A 14,998-nucleotide genomic window follows, 5' to 3' on the forward strand; every position below is an offset into this window, starting at 1 on the left:
AAAACTGTTCAGCCACAGATGCCTTTAATACTGTTAGAATCATAGACTGGTTTCGGTTGGATGGGACCTTAAACATCACTTTGTTCCAAACCCCCTGCCGTGGCCAGGCACATCTCCCACTAGATGAGGTTGCTCAAAGCCCCATCCAACCTGGCCCTGAACATTTCCAGGGATGGGGCATCCACAACTTCCCTGGGCAACATGTTCCAGTGTCTCACCACCCTCACAGTAAAGAATTTCTTCCTGATATCTAATCAAAACCTACCCTCTTCAAGTTTGAAGCCATTACCCCTTGTCCTATCACTACACCCCCTGACAGAGTCCCTCTCCAGCTTTCCTGTAGGCCCCTTTCAGGTACTGGAAGGCTGCTGTAAGGTCTCCCTGGAGCCTTCTCTTCTCCAGGCTGAACGACCCCCAACTCTCTCAGCCTGTCTTCATAGGAGAGGTGCTCCAGTCCTGTGATCATCTTCACGGTCCTCCTCTGGACCACCTCCAACAGGTCCGTGTCCTTCTTATGTTGAGGGCCCCAGAGCTGGACACAGCACTCCACGTGGGGTCTCACCAGAGCAGAATAGAGGGGCAGAATCACCTCCCTTGACCTACGAGCTATACTTCTTTTGATGCAGCCCAGGATGCAGTTGGCTTTCTGGGCTGTGAGCGCACATTGCCGCCTTATGTTGAACTTCTCATGAAGCAACACTCCCAAGTCCTTCGCCTCAGGGCTGCTTTCAATCTGTTCTCTGCCCAGCCTGTATTTGTACTTGGGATTACTGTGACCCTGTTGACCCTAAGGAAGTTCTAAAAAAAAAAAAAAAAAAATACCAGATTGAGAAAGACACAAAGATCTGTATTATAAAGTGTACCATTGCTGCATTTCATCCCTAGTACTTAAATTCAGATGTCTGGATTATAGTTGATTTGTCAAGACACAGCTGAAACCGACCAATTCCCTACCACTACTCACCAAATTACTCACCACTACTCACTTCCATCTTTTCACCTAAAGAAATCACGTAAGAACGCTCGGAGCCCTTTGCTATTTAAGGCATTAGAAAACAGTATTTTATTTTTTAAGAAAAGAATCATCAATGTGCCATTATTACTTAAACTGACATTTAATCTAAAGGTAAGCAGCAGCCTCAACAAAAGGCTCTTGTTTCCATATTAATGAAAGTAATTTAATGCTTTTTCGAGAACAGAATAAAATTGACAGGAAAAGATAGCATACATCTTTCTCAAGCCATTTTTGTCAGCCTCAGTCATAATCACTTGGTCCTTGCTAGAACATTTTATTTACTCTCTGTGATGCCTTCCAGTGTTCATTTATCCTGTGACACAGGCACATACACAATCCACAGCACTACCTGAAGACAGCCAGTACTCTTGCACAGCCTTCCTTTCTAAAGTGGCTGATTTGGGAAGACACATCCTAGTTTTAAACTACAGCCAATCCTCACAACAGGCTGCTAAGGATTAACACCAGGCCCTCCTACATACATACCCAAACCACCACAGAACTTTGCCAACGCAGCCAGGCATCACCTGGGACCACTCTCTTGGCAGCCATACGCAATCAATGCACAAGGCAGAGGAAGACTTCACTACCAACACCAAGGTACCTGAGAACTAGCTTGGAGGCCCCAGCACGCTGCCCCACACTAAGCCTACGGGACAGGGCTTCCAGTCTCACCTGGCTGAGGGCCCCCCGCGTAACTGGGAGTTATTTAACCCCCCCAGAGAGGCAGACATCACAGTTTAACCCAGGGCCGGGCAGAGAGGCCGAAGCCCTGGCTCTCCCCCACCGCCTGGGCCGAGTCCCCCTCACCTCACGGGTGGGGGGGTGGGGGTAAGGCGCCGTCAACGCTTAACCGCGGGGGGGGGCACCCCACCGGCAGGGTCCTGCATCCCGGGTCTCGCTCCCCGCTGAACCCGCCGGCTCGGGGACGCCCAGGGCCTAGTGAGGAGCTGGGGCACAGCCGCGCCTCCGTCCACCCCACCCCGGAGGCCTCCCGCCCCATGGACACCAGGCAGAGCAGCAGCGTAGAGCGCCTGAGGCTCCTTCAGACATGTTGGTCTGGGGCGGAAGTCCCGTGACTTCTCGCTCGTTGCCGGCAGAGGTGTTTGCCCTCAACCAAGATGGTGGAAAACGCCGGGGGTTGGCTTGTGCAGTTCTTCCCGCTCCGTTTGCCGCCTTAGGGAGGCTGTTGTCCCAGCCCGCCGCTGGGCTCCGTTGGCAAAAGGGCGTGTGGCCGTGGGGTGGCCTGCGGCCCGTGAAGGGGCGAGAAGGAGCCCTCAGCTAGGCCCGGCTGCTGCGCGGCCTCCGTCCCCCAGGCCCAGCCCTGGCGGAGGGCCAGCCCGCCGCCCCGGTGTGGGAGAGTTGAGGGGCCGGGGGAAGCGCCAGGTTGTCTTCCAGCTTGTGTAACACAGAGGAGTGGGCAAAGAGACCTGCCGGTGTCACGCGTCAGCGTCCTGCCCTCTGGTGGAGCTATTACCTGTCTCGGCTGCGTTAAAAATCAAACATTTGTGACTGGTGGCATCACAACCTCCATGCGAAGAAGAGCGGCACAATGCAGCCTGCGGAAAACTGTCCGTGCCACCGTTTTCATGAATTTAAACACTTTAATATGGCAGAACAAGTCACCCATACATAGCAATTAGGAGTTTCAGTCCTTGAGCTTTGTCTGGGAATGAAGCTGCGCCTTGTGGTGTTTTTGCAGAGCGCAGCTGGTAGATGTGTCCGTGGTGAGGCAAGGAGAATGATGGGACTGCGTGACCTTCCCTGCTTCTATGAATTAATTTTTCAGGATCAAGAATCCTGCTATCACATTCACATCTTTATTTAAATAAAAAGCATATTTCCTGGGGCCTGGAAGAAATATTTAACTAAGGCATGTTTTCCTCCTTAAGTCAATTCAGGAAAAGGCCAGCACACAAAGGCAGCGATGGAGGCTCCCAGTGTGTGTGACTGTGTAGAGCATTCGAGTGACAAAAAGGCATGTGATAGACTCAAGCTGCTTGCAGCTATTAGAAAGAGTAAGGTTTAGAATCATAGAATGGTTTAGGGTGGAAGGGACCTTAAGATTACCTAGTTCCAACCCCCTGCCATGGGCAGGGACACCTCCCACTAGACCAGGCTGCTCAAAGCCCCATCCAGCCTGGCCTTGAACACTGCCAGGGATGGGGCATCCACAGCTTCCCTGGGCGCCACCCTCATAGTGAAAAAATTTCTTCCTGAGATCTAATCTAAATCTGTCTTCTTACAGTTTGAAGCTGTTACCCCTTGTCCTATCACTACATGCCCAGGAAAATTACACTGATAGCAGTCAGACGATACATGTAATGAAAGAATTTATACCTAATGCAGTGTTGGGGTGTTGGATGAGATTAGAAAAAAACCCAAACTGATGTATTTTCATACTCCTGAAAAGGACTAGCAATAATTGCAGTAAGATATTAGTCTGGATCTCAAAGAAATAAAATACTGGAATAGCCATGGTGAAATTTTAAATCATGACACAGAATAACATCATGACACACAAAAACGTTTTGCTGTTCAAGGAAGAAAGAAAGACACTGCGTAATGGTGAGATACTAATGTATACTGAAGTGCCGGCAGACTTCAGAGGAAGAGGAAAAAACTGGGTTGGTTCAAATTCTCTGTAGAAAAAAATTAAAAGAGACTGTATTGTATCATGTTTGGTATCTGCTGAAAACTTTGACTCTCATTTGGTTAGGGGGTGTGTTGAGTACCTAATATTATTAGAAAGATAAGTTCGATGAAGTGGTTAGGCATGATGGCTGGATTTCATTTCCCAGTATAGGCTGGAGAGCAAAGTTATATTACTAACAGTGGGTCACAGTTGTTCCTAGTGAAAGTTAATAGACTTCTTCATCAAAGAGTCTGATCTGAGAAAAATAGTATATTTTATTAAACAAGCTTTTAAAAAGCTGTTACGATACCACAGAAAAGCTGTATTTATTTAGTTGAAATAAAATACAATAAGAAACAGACAAGTATTCAAGGCCTCGTTTTCAAAAGGGTACATTTGGAGAAATGTAGGAAAATGTTAAGAGATGAGAAGGAAAACCTGTTAGCCACCTGTGGATGATGTGTCTGGCGAAATAAGTTTGGAAACCTTTTTGAGAGGATGAAGAACTGGAATATTGTACTAGAAAATTAGAAAAAATTGCACTAAAAAAAAAAAGGTAGTTTTGAAAAACAGATTGGTAGGAAGTCTTTGCATGACTGAAAACCACAGGCGTGTACTAAAGAGAGCTGAGGGGGACTCTGAGAAAGTGTCTCTGGGCAAAATGAGAAATTTTTCTGTGAGTCCCAGGATGGGGCGGGCGCAGATGAGGCATGCAGGCACGTGTACGGTCAGCAGCAGTGGCCACTCCTGCAGCAATGTTTGTCCCAGCTTCTCCAACAGCAGGTGACTCCTGTAATTTCATGGCACGAAGTAAAAATATGACGAAATGCAAAGTCATGTATTGAGGGATCAACTGCAAAACTCTCCTGTAAAGTTAGAGCTCATTTGTAGGAAATGAATGTCCTGGAAATACCAGAGAAATGTGGGATGACTGGGACTCACTGACACGATATGGGCCAAGAAAACAACAGAGGCAAGCAGGAGAAGTGTTTCTGAGACTCAAGGAGATGCTGAAGCTGGTTATATACAGGAATATTCTCAAGGGAATGAGCTCACTTAAAAGACAGATGTGATCATCTGTGTTCAAAATCAGGTGTACAAAGATTGTGGTTTTACTAGAATTTCTTAATTTGTTTAAAGATGATAAACCAGAACCATTTGTGCTTTTTGTCCTTTCATTTCAGAGGAGATTTTGTACATTTCAATTATGTGAAAATAAATCAATTTTCTTTCTAGATTTCTTTTATTCAAGGTGGAAGATAAAGAAAACGTTCTTTTTTGCAATTAAAGATCTCATGTTGGATGCAGACATTGGAGTTCAGTGTTGTATCGGAAATAACCCTCAAAACCACAGGCCAGAGTGAACCCTCTTAAACTAAAGAGGTATAACATACAAGACATTTCCAAATTAAAATCTTTCTGGGTAAAATGTAAGCGTGGTTTTAACATACGCCTCTAGGTGGTGCTAACGTTATTCCAATGGTCGAAGTCACTGTTCTAAGAAATTTCAAATACCAGTGAAAACATTTTGTGCACAGCTTTTGAGTAGAGGGAGGCACATCTCTTCAGCAGACCACATATTGATGATTTGCAACTAAGAAGAATTCACACACTTAATTTCTGGTAAATGAATCACCCATAAATCTATGTTCAAATAACATTTAAAGGTCTTGTTCGAACCCACAGAAGCTAGTAATTTCAAAATGGAGTTAAAAACCCATCTTTAAGCAAATGTTGAATCAAAGAATTGTGACATGTTGGATATTTGCTTGCTCACTATTGGGAGCTCCATCTTACACAAGCACTAATCTAATGACCGAGCTTATGTTTATAACATATTACAGCTTGCCATTTTTATTTTACCTATATGCGGCATATAGTAATTCTCATGTTGTAGAATCGGTAGCACTAATGTCCCAGCTCTGTCTACCAGCAGTTCTCAAGGCCTTTGGGAAAGCAGGCACTTGTAAGCCTTTAACTGAGTATTTTGGTGAGAAAGCAAAGCAAAACTTTCTATGGGAAGAGATTTGTGCGCGGTTTGCAGAAAATTGAAGGAGCTGGCATTATTTTATGCCTACTATAAAACAGTATCTCTTCTCTGATAGGAAATAAAATGTGATTATTCATCCAGCCATGTTTCCTTTGGACTGTAGTGTAAAATTTCGACATAGTTCAGGGTACTTTTTCTTCCTCCTTCTTCATTCACACATACTTCACTTGGCAGCCTAGGTTGCTTGGCATTCTGGTGCTTACTAATAGCTTTTGGATACTGAAAAGTGGGAACTCACTTCTGAGTCGTCATTGCTGACTGATAATTTTCTTTTTCAGCGTTGCAGTTTCCAGTTGAGGCAGAGTTCAGGGACAGGCTGTCCTGTAGCTCACCTCGATGCTTTATTAAATTAAAAGGAAATCTATCTGAAGCAGGTGGCTCCTTTGTGGGGTGATAGGTAGCCTGGTGGGAGAGGAGGCAGCTGGGTGGTAAGGATGGGCCTTAACCTTGCCACCTTCTGGCACCCCAGCAGGCACTTTGTCCTCTGTCCTCTGCTGGTTGAGTGCAGCGGGGACAGGCTGTGAACCCACTCCCTTCCTGGCATGAACCTCGGTGCAGTGCTGTGCTACATCTGGTTTGAGTCAGGGTGAGCACTGAATGACCTCATGGATTCTGCTGGGACTTGGGAGTACAGTGATATCAGGGGAAATCTTGGTTTCTCTGTGGTCAATATAGTAAAACTCCACAAAATTCTCCAAATTTAATCAGAAAGGTCTATTTAATAAGGGGTAGCCAACTCTGCTGACCTGCAAATTGCATGTGGAAGTCTTTGCATGACTGAAAACCACAGGCGTGTACTAAAGAGAGCTGAGGGGACCTCTGGGAACATGCCTCTGGGCAAAATAAGAAATTTCTCTTTTGAGTCCCAGGATGGGGTGGGTGCAGATGAGGCATGCAGGCACGCGTAGGGTCAGCAGCAGTGGCCACTCCTGCGGTAATGTTTGTCCCAGCTCCTCCAACAACAGATGATTCCTGTCATTTTATGAATACTGAACAGACAATAAAGGAAAATTATTATAACCAGAACAACAAATATTTCATTTTGCTCTGGTGGGGCTCAGTTACTTAAATTTGTTTCTTTTCTTTGCTTTTCTTGATGGTTTTATTTTCTCAAGTACATTGTCCTAGGGCATCCGATCTGAAATCCACCAAGCATTTGTCATCCCTTAGGAATCTCTTTTGGATTAGGTGTTGTGCGCTGATGGAAAAACAATAGGACTTGAGGACAGACGGTGCCTTGCAGGGCTGATCCTTTAATTTGTAAGGCAACACAGACATGTGCAGTCAGCATGGGTCTTAGTGTGGTGAGCTAACCACATAGGTAACACAAATTACTCACTTCTTATGGGTAATTAACCTGCTAATTATTCACAAAACATTTTGCTCTGTGGCGGTTTCGTAAGTTGACAGGAATCACCCAAGCTGAAAGAAACCTTTAAAAATTCTTTTTACCGTTGCCTCACTTCATGTCAAGTCACATCATATCTCAGAAGAACAGTTTTGTATATACAATGAGGTAATAGTGAAAAAAGAAACTCCTTCCTTCCATGTGAATGCCAGCTGTCATTTCAAGTAAGCAGAGATACCCATCTATGTGAGGAATAAAGGAGTACAAAGAGTGAGCCTTTGAAGAGCATGTACCTGTTCCCAATTTGAGTTTTAGTATTTAGATAAGTTTAAGATCTAAGTTTTAGATAATGTCTGAAACTTAGATCCTGATTCTACAGTTTTATGCCTTAGAATGTCTTTTTAAAAAATAAGAGAGTTTCTTAATGCTTGTGTTTTCTTTAGTCATTTTTTGCTTATAGTATTCTACAAAGGGTAACCTGTGTGCCTTTTATCAGTGCACTCTTGGTACATATGGGTGAGAAAAATGGTGGACGATACCTGAATCTTCATGAAAAAGTTTCTCTTAAGATTTTTTTAAAATGGGATATGCTTAGCAATAAAGCCAAACCCATAGAATTAATCTTGGATACGCTTATCCCTTTTCAGGAAATAAATTGATACATAAAGAAAGCAAAATGTCTTAGGAGACTTTAGGCTGGGATTCTCCAGAGAATCTAAGGGAACTGGAACCCACTGAAACTCAATATGGGCTGTTCCGAAACCCTCACCTTTAGGCTTATGTGTCATAACTATCTCAAATACGTCATTGCTTGAAAAATAGCTGTACGTTGAAAAACACCATTCTTTCCCTTAAATGACAGATTGTGAATATGAAGATTTTTAGGCACTGAAATGGTACATGCACTGTAACTAAGCCATAGGGATAAGACAAAAGCTCCTTTCCAAAATGGTGAATGGAGGACAAGGCAAAGCCTTTTAACATTTGTTAGTTCATACTAGACCATTTGTCCATCGTTGCTCTGTTGCCTTTGAAAATGGCAGTTGTTCTGATGTGCTGGAGTACGGACACTCATACCCTAACGCACTTGGGCAATCATGAGATGCAGTGAATTACCAGCCACAGGGGAGAAAAAACACCTTTCAAGACTCTGTGCTCATTACATTTTCTGTGGCAGTGTCAAAAGTACTAAAATTAGCCAAAGTATCCTGAGTTTGTTGGATGTGTGTGCTTGCCTTATGCTGTTTTGGTATATCAGGCAAGTGATGGGGATCATATTAAATGTGGTTTTGTTACAGTCATGCTGATTGAGTGGCAGTGCCTTTTATAAAAACATGCTGATCAATGTCGTTGATATTTTGTTCTTTAAATTGCTTTCCTTTATCCTAGATTTTAAATTGCTGTTCAATTAGTAATTGGGATGAAAATTTCAGAATTATCACCTCTATGCTTTCTACTTAGGGTCAAAAGAATTTCTGTATATGAAATGGAACTGAATTTTAACTCTCATTTTGATCATGTCATTCAATCTTTTTGTTCATTTGTTTTTACATTATAGTGTGCTCTCTGAATTATGCATTCAGGTGAGGAAAGGATTTTGCCTGTTTCATGGATAAACAGGGAAAGGGCGAATAAGATTACTTGTCTTTACCCTTTCCTACTGTTTTTCAGCGTTAAGAATGTAGAGATTCATAACAGAAAAGTTAAGAATGACATGAATGACAGTGTTTAGATTTGAAAGTACTAGAAAAATGAATTAAAAACAAACAAGAAGAAGGGATAAAAGAATGGCATGTGTTGATGGCACCCAGATTAGCAGCTGGTAAAGAACAGAGCACATTTACTTCCACCTTCTCAAGACATCCTGACCAGGAAAACAAAGGACATGCTAACATAAAGGACAGGCTACATGCATAAGCAGAGTCCAGAGAATAATAAGGAAATCAGCAGTGTTCCCTAACAACTTACAGAGGCCTTACAGGATGGAAATGGCAAAATATCACCATTCCTGTCAAGCTCTAATGGGTACAAAAGGCACATTAGAAAAATAGCACATGGTTGCCACTCTTAGAAGACAGATGATGTGATGAATAGCCAGTGTCCCTTGTCCTTGTCACTGAATTGACCCTGGCCAGACAGGGCCAGCGTGTGGATGTGAGAGAATCCATGTGAGTGAAATCAGGTTTTTTTTCCATCAATATTGCTTATTATACAGTTTCACACTGAGCTTTGTGCAACCAGAATATTGCAAAAAACCTACCTAGTTTGTGGCTGTTCTCGGATCCATAGATATCCAAGAGATATAGATGAACGACAGAAACTGGCATGCACAGTTATTTGTACATTAATTTTTTCCATCATATAATGTGACTTTTGTTAACACTAGTGTGAACATTTCAGCTGCTTTCAGAGTTAGACACAAGTTGTCTGAGAATATCACACAGCCTATAGGATCACGTAGAAAGTGGAAGTGCAAAATTCAAGTTAGGCTCTGAAGGTTTAGAAGATCCCGAGTCTTTTTACTGCATGTTTGGTAGGGGTTTGCGTGCATAATCCATTCAGTTTCACTTCATTTCTTTGCTTGTATCCTTTGCTTGTATTTATATTACAAAGATCATCAAAAATATTGTAAACTTCAGCATTTAACATGTCAGAAACTGAAGATGGAAGCTAAACAGCAATTTATTTCCTTAATAAGTAAGTCTACCAAAGACTCTTCAAGGAATCAAAGGGCCAAGCTAGTTGACAGCTTAGGGATGTATACCCAGGACAAGTCTGGAGTGCAGTCAGTTCTAGAGATGCTTTGCATCGTGCTCCTAAAAGACAATGAAAAGATTCTGGAAAACAAAGGCGATTATTTTATTACCAAAGTCCTGCTCAATCAAATCAGGGTCACAGAAAATTCGACTACTTTGACAACTTCTTTCAAGAAGTTGTTGCCAGTAGCAGTTTGCATTTGCCAGGTGTGCTGGGCTTTATTTTCTTGAATTACCAGAAGATGAGAAAAAAGTCACAACAATGGTCTCACTGTTCTTTCATTTGTACGCTTTCTGACATTAAATAAACAGGCAAGATGGAAAAGCTGAAAACAAATTTTGGCAGAGAAAAAATGGTTTGTTTTCTTTTCTATATTCTCTTCCCTCCTTTAAGACAAAGCTGAAACTAAAAGATACCAGTTGGGAATACTTTGGATCGTTTCTTGCTAGGTGGATGGCGAATTACTGTGGATGAATTTGTCTGTTTTCAGAAATGGAAAACATTTTGCCTTTTACTGAGGTCGATATATGGTGTTCATTTGAACTTGAAAGCATTTGACAATGAGGCTTAAAACACAATATAGAGATAAAATACCAAGCATAACCATATTACAGTGCAGTTGTTGACTTCTCTGTTGAATGAATAACACCTAAAATTTCCCTTTCGTTTGTTTTGAGCAATTATATTACCTTCAGAGCAGGTATGCTATTTTCATGATTTATGACTTCTGTAATGTGCACTGGTGATTCTTATCAGAGTTCAGGAAGTTTAGTGGAACACTGTACAGAAGGGTAGGGGTTGCTCATACAGAGTAGGTTGTAAGAATAAACAAGGGATTCATGATCTGACCTTCTTTTTAGCATCAGCTGTAGAACTTCAGTCTGTATTTCTTGTATCAAGACCATTACTTGTGATGGAGTGAAAATATCGGATGACCTGGGAGTTAATATTTGTACAATGGGGGGAAATTAATCTCATATAACTGTAGATATTTACAGCACACACATCTGCACCTGCCTTAGTCACTCTCCCCTTGTGGAGAAAGGAGGCAAATAAACACTTCTACAGCGCAAGTCATCTAATTTATTTCAGACATAAGACTCTTGCATGAAATGAGTTATTCCCAAAGTGAATGGAGTGTAGGGAGAAGGCACACTGCCTGGTATTAACTTAGCCTTGAGGTCTGTTGCCCACAGCATAATCTATATGCCAGTCATCTTCTCTCACGTAGGAGAGATTGTTGTCAAAGGTGCCTAGTGACATTTTAGATGCCCTATGGCATCTTTAGAGGCTTGGTCTGTTTGGAACAAGTCCTACAAGATGCTGTCCTGGACAGGCAGCTGGAGCCAAGTGGGATACATTAGGGCATCTAAAATGACATTAGAGAATAAACTAATCCTTTCCTGTTTATTTCAGTTTATTCTGCTTTTGAAAGGTTTACTATGTCTGCCTTCAGTTGCTCTTCTAATTTTGTCCATCTTCCCTGGCCAAGGGTGTCTTCCCTCATTGTTCTTGTTGCTCTGCTCTACACTTGTCTGGTTCTTCTGCATCTTCCTTGAATTATGTTCGAGAGCTGTACTTTATACCAAAGCTCTTGATGATGTTGGACAGAACAGAAGGATGCCATTATAAATCTTGCAGTCTATAATCCTAATTAGAAGTCTTGTCTGTTTTTTACCTTTTTTTTTTTAATTTATTATGGCAACAGCATGATGTTGTTAACCCGTTTAGCTTGTAATTCTTTATAACCTTCCAGTTAGTTTCAGCAGAACTGCAACTTAGCCAGAGGTTTCCTATTCTCTGTTTCCAACAATTTTTTTTTGATTTTTCATACCTGAATAACATTTCACTTTTCCTGAACAAGATAATTTTTAAATTTTTATTTTGTCCTCTAACATGGTTGCAATCCCTTCCACCTTTGTGTTGCTGATATTTGTGTTAAGTGTACTCTGTATTGTATCGTTTAGGTAGTTAATTTACATACTGAATGTATTGCATCCAGGAAAGACCCTTACAGAACTTTAGTTGCTACATATTTCCAGTCTCAGTGCCACACTAGAATACACTCTCTAGGTTTGGTTATCTACCAATGCTCTTCCATGCTTCAGACATTTCGTCTAGAATATGTTTGGTAGGAACAAGTAACCCTTACAGAGCTTTAGTCACTACATCTTTCCAGTCTCTCAGTGCCACACTAGAAAATATTCCGTAGCTATTGTTATCTACCAGTGCTCTTCCATCCTGTGGACATTTCATCTAGAGTATGCTTGGTAGGAACAAGTAGGAAACAGAGGCTTTGCTATTACATTGCCCTAGAAGGAAACTAGAATAGTTTGAAACAATGTGTTCTTGACAAACTCCCACTCTCTTCGTCTTCTAGGTACTTAATTATTATCAAATGTTGTTTGATTTCTGAAACAGAACTGAAGTTATGTCAACGCAAATCTTTATCTCCTTTTTAAAGATAGGCACTATTTTTTTTTATTTTCTGGGCCTCCGATGCCTCCCCCTTCCTCCAGGAGTTCTCAGGAATAACTGCTGACATGCTGCAGCAGCCTGGTTTGCTGGCATCTTAGAAGCAACTCTATAAGGCCAAGCAGATTTGAAAATATCTGACTTATATGAACATCATTTCAAGGCTATCCCCCCCCCATTTTCTTCTTTCTTATTCGGGGGATTGTAAGCTTTGCCTTTTCTCATCTTACCTACCAGATCTCTTTGATCTGTAGTGTCTTTGATCTGATGGACACTTCATTGGGAGTCATTCTTGAGCAGTATTGCTAACCTTGACATTTTCCGCTTACAATTTTGAATAAATAATATTACCTTTGGGTTCTTCTGTTTTCTTTCTTTTCTTTCTTTTACCTATTTATAAGCTTTTGGGTAAGGAGACTTCCTTGCTAGGTGTGTAACTTTCAATGTCCAAAGCAGAGACTTTGATGAATCCTGGTTCTTCTCCATTTACTTTTGTAGAAGGCAGAAACTCTTCTCCTCCATGCTCTTTACAGGCAGATGCAAATAAGAAGATAAAGATGACATGTTTAGATCTTCAACTGGATTTTCTGAAAGATGATCAGAGAAATTTATTTTACCTTAGAAGTACATCTTGTTTATATGTGCAGGGTTGGCCTCAGCAAGTGGCCGAGTACCCACACAGCCCCTCAGTCACGGCCCCAGCATCAGGATGGGGGAGAAAATAGAAGAACAATAGAGTGAGAAGATTGTGGGTTGAAATCAAGGCAGGGAAGTAATCTGCCATTTAGTCTAAATATTTGAGTACTGATTTGGATATTGGGAAACACATGCAAAAAAAGACAGGCCTTTAAAACATGTGTCCTCCCTCATTCCCAGGCTCAGCTGCATACTGTCAGTCCAGACTCCTGTTATCGCCGCAGATTGCACTCAGTCCCTTCAGCAAGGCAGCGAGCAGCGCAGGAGGCACTTGTGGTCAGGACATGGCGGTTTCTCCTTCCTCTTCACTCTTCTGCTACACTCAGGTGTGGGTCTCCTGTGGGCTGCAGTCCTTTTGGGTGTATTTGCTGCGCCATGGAGTGCCTCCGCCTCCCCTGACTGTGGTGCTTTGTCTGCTGTTTCTCCTGATCCCCTCCTCATCTGCTGTTTCCCTCATGTTCCCTCCTCCTGCTCCAGCATTTTCTGCCCTTCCTTACACAGACTTTCCCTGAGGCGCCGCCATCTTGTCTGGGGGGCTGAGCCGTGCCTTGAGGTGGGGGGGGTTGGAACCAGCTGGAACCGGCTGTGTCTGGCTGGGGGCAGCCCCGGCCGCTCCTCACAGGGGCCGCCCTGTGGCCCCCCACTGCCAAAAGCTTGCCATGTACACCATGTGTACACCATGTGTACACCATATACGCATTGTATTAGATACTGAGGGGCCTAATGTGAGTGCATACAGCTCAGTGAGGTAAATACTGTCCCGAATGGGGCAGTGTCCTGTCACGGAAGCTATTTTCTCGTTAACAAGCTCCTTGGAGATCACAGCCTCCATTTTATGCCATTGTATTTCTTTGGGTTGTTCTGAAAAACCCTACATGGAGTTTTTGGAAGACCAGAGACTTGGGTTTCCTCTCAGTTTTGGAGCGTCGTCGTTCTCTTCAGGGATGACACCTGCGACCTGCGCTGGTGAAACTGGGAGCAGAAGTAACTCCATAGACAAAAAGTTAGGATCACTTTGCTCAGGGAGAAGAAGAGTGAGAGGGGATGTTTGTGTTGCCTATAAAGACAACAAGCCAGTAAATATCAAGAAGGAGAAAAATCGTGTAAGATGAGTGACAAAGTCTGGAGGAGCACAGATAGATTCACCCTGGAATGGAGAAGGCGGCCTCCCACCGTCAGAGCCTGATGCTCTGGAATAACCTGCTAGGGTAAGTAACACAGACCCAAACCCACACTGCTTGAGATTGCATTTCTGAAAAGAATAACATGGCAGGGTGTGATGGCACATGTTTGGACCCGAGGCTTCCTTTCCCAGCTTTGTCTTTTATTGGCTTAAAAGGACTAGGAGTTAAAGGAGCATCCCATGGCTCTTTTTTGCACAAAATGCAGTTTTCACATTCATTAAATATAGACGATTGTCTAGATAACTCCTTTCCAATGCAAGTTTCTTTTGTTTCGGATTTTCGGTCCTGTCATCACAATCTTTCAAGTTTTCATAATGAGCAGCTGCTGCATTTTTGCGTAGAACTTGTTTCTGTGCAGAAAGTTCCTGATCATGCAAGCTGCTAAGCTCTGCTTAGTTTCGGTAGTGAGTCCCTGAATGGGATTTTCATGCAGTGCTTACTAGAAGGAGCTTTTAGTTGCTTGGTAAACTGGCCATCACATTTCACAAGTGATTGAGCTATCTATAGACAGTCCTTTAAGGTAGACCGAGCTAAATCTGGACACTGTAAATAATAGGACTGCTTTTCTACTCATGTTGAGAGGACAATTTCCAGTGGAGATTTAAATCTATGAGAAGCAAGAACAAAGTGAACCTAGATACGTCTTTGAAGGGCTATATGTCCTACATGAAGAGTTCACATTTTGGTTGCTGTTGTCAGAGGTGAAAGAGTGGGAAGAACCTATAAGTCCTGCAGATTCAGCCATTAGTGTCTCAGACCTATGAAAATTAAATTATGCCATCCATTTTCCAGATACGTAGTATAGATACACTGAGGAAATGGCCAGCATGATGCTAAA

The sequence above is a fragment of the Chroicocephalus ridibundus genome, chromosome 3 (assembly GCF_963924245.1).
Source record: "Chroicocephalus ridibundus chromosome 3, bChrRid1.1, whole genome shotgun sequence".
Classification (NCBI taxonomy): domain Eukaryota; kingdom Metazoa; phylum Chordata; class Aves; order Charadriiformes; family Laridae; genus Chroicocephalus; species Chroicocephalus ridibundus.